We start from the raw sequence: 2,755 nt of genomic DNA, 5'->3' as shown, positions 1-2,755 counted from the left end.
ATCCTTGAGTGCAAAGAAGTTCAACATACACAGATCAGTAACTGTGAAATACCACATTAACAGAATAAAGAATAAAAATTATATGATCATCTCAATAGATACAGAAAAAGCATTTGACAACACTCAACATCCTTTTATGATAAAAACTGTCGTAGATAAGGTATAGAAGAAATGTACCTCCACAAATAAGGCCAAATACAACAAACCCACAGCTAATATCATTCTTAATAGTGAAAAGAACTAATTTTTTATTTTATTTTTATTTTTTTTAGTCGGGCAACAAATTTTATTAAAAGCAAACTGCTCATTCAAAAGTGATCAAGGAACAACTCAAAATACAGAGCAAGAAGGATAAACAAAATAAGTTGTTTTAATTTTCTCACTATATGAAATTCAAACTTTTCATTTTTAGGAAAGGTTAAGTGTAACTTCAGTAGACAGCAATACAGAAAGATTTTATCACATAGACTAGTTTCCTTAGTCAGTTACTTCTAGCTGTCTCCACTGGGATAGATGCATTTACAGAACTACCTGTGCTTGAGCCTTCTTTGCAAGCGGCTTTAGATCTGCAATGCACTTGGCAATTGTCTCCTTTTCCTGCTGTGTAGAGATGCTCTGCACCATATTGCTTCTCCACCCAGTTTATCATGTACTCTTGTTCCTTTTGACGCTTCATGTTGTGCACAGAGATATGATAGTCCAGGCAATTCTTCACCTCCTTGTTTACTCTGTGTAGCTGTTCCTGGTAAGTAAACTCCAGTGTCATAGCAATGTTATTCATCTAGACATCAAAAAGGTAATGGCACTTTTGAACCAGTGCCTGCTGTGACTTCTCCATGTCATTTGCATCTGATCTGTTTGATGGAAGCCTGTTTCACTTCTAGCTGGGCAACTTTTTGCTCATTGAGTTTATCAGCAAGTTCTCCAACAGAGGTACTATTTTTTTTTTTTTTTGAGGTACCGTATTTTTTAACTACATAAATTTGTAACCCTATTGTTGATATAACAGAGAGGGTCTCTGCAGTAATCACATATATTTCTATGGGCAGAAAATATAAGATAAGCCCAGTTCCAAGCACATTAAAGTTCTGTTACCCCAGTTTTGGGAAAAAGGAACTGGAAGAATTCCTTGGAGATCAGCCGCAAATGAACATTTCCTCTATATTCAGGAAGAGGCGGTACAGGGGCAAGACTTGGCTGCCCTGTGTGAAAGATCTTGTTCCTGCAATACCCCTGGACCAAGGAGGGCTGTGCTCTTTAGACAGGGGGCAGCTGACCATCTGGGACAACAGGGGTCAGCTAGGGTCCACGCAGTAGTTAAGAACTAATTTTTTAGTTGTGTGTCAGATAAATCCGTCAATTCTCCTTTTTTTTTTTAAAGATTTTGTTTATTTATTTGACAGAGAGAGACACAGCAAGAGAGGGAACACAAGCAGGGGGAGAGGGAGGGGGGAAGCAGGCTTCCCGCTGAGCAGGGAGCCCAATGTGGGGCTTGATCCCAGGAGCCTGGGATCACGACCTGAGCCGAAGGCAGATGCTTAATGACTGAGCCACCCAGGTGCCCCTCAATTCTACTTTTTAAAAAATAACTTCATTGCTTTATTTGTGTCTATCTAATTTTGAGTGCTTTATTCATTTATTCTCACTTTTCAAGGTCAATATTTTTAACAACATCTAAGGCAAAACCCCAGAAATTTTGGCCTATAGGGATCTGAATTTTACTTTGCCTAACTAATCTCTTGCATATTTGATTTTTATTATTGATATTTTAATTATATAGGGAATTTTAAAAAATATGACTTTCTTCCATTTTATATCTCAACTGGAATCCTGGGATGTTTATTATGTCTCCTCATGGGTGGGTCACAAATTCCAACTTCTGTCTCTCTAGTACTGATAGACTCCTGGAGTCTTGGCTTTACACTTTGGCATCTCAGCTGGGGTTTTTTAGTTGGGATTTCAAGTCTCACTCTTCACTGGAAAGGCTTAGGAGTTGGAAATTCCTCAAGGGCAAAATGCTGCTGCATTTTGGGTTATCCTGTTGTTCCTTTCTTCCTGTTATGTTTTGTCCCCTTTGGTCTGTTCTCCCCAGCCTAATGAAACTGCTTTAAGCCACAGTCTACCACTTGTGTTTAAAAATGATGGTCCAAATTACCAATGCCTCTGAGGGAAAAGCTAGTCATCAAAGTGGGTTCATCTTAACCTGCCCGTCTTTTCTGTGGGGTCTTTGCCCCTCAACTCCTGATTGTCTTGGCTGTTCTCTAATGCCTTCGCTGATGCTTTCAAACTTTTAAAAATGTGTTTGATTCAGCTTTTATAATTGTTTTTGGCAAGCAAATTGGTAATGAGAAGACAAGATTTTCCCCTTACTACATTCTTTTCTTATAATGTTCAAGTCCTTCTTAATTTAAAGCTTAGCTTTTATTCTAGTTTATTCTACTTTAAACTTATTGCTTGACTTATGTTTCAAAAAGCCTGTTTTCTTTTAATTTTATTAAAAATACAAAGTTGATAACTGGGTATTTACCCCAAAGATACAAATGATTACCCCACTCTCAAGCTACTCAAGAGTGGAAAGATCTAAACTTTTCTCAGTGGTAAAATTGGTATGACAATGTACCCTCCTGAAAAGATGATCTAGGGACCAGCTAACAAACATAACACAGTTAGCACACTCGTGGTAAAAGGAATGCTCCAAATACTAGCCATCATTACTAATTTTATTATTATCATTATTTTAATAATCATTACTAAC

General features: G+C 37.5%; 1 pseudogene; it reads right to left on the bottom strand.

Annotated features, from left to right (window-relative positions):
* Nucleotides 1-495: 495 nt before the first annotated feature.
* LOC123834754 (ATP synthase F(0) complex subunit B1, mitochondrial-like) lies at nt 496-2,027 on the bottom strand (annotated as a pseudogene).
* Between the last annotated feature and the right edge of the window lie 728 nt (nt 2,028-2,755).

Source organism: Mirounga angustirostris, unplaced genomic scaffold (genome assembly GCF_029215605.1).
Source record: "Mirounga angustirostris isolate CCGP_5_RB_7025 unplaced genomic scaffold, mMirAng1.0.hap1 SCAF_1, whole genome shotgun sequence".
Taxonomy (NCBI): Eukaryota; Metazoa; Chordata; class Mammalia; order Carnivora; family Phocidae; genus Mirounga; species Mirounga angustirostris.
The sequence above is the reverse complement of the archived record's forward strand: the minus strand, read 5'-3'. Positions and strand labels throughout refer to the sequence as shown.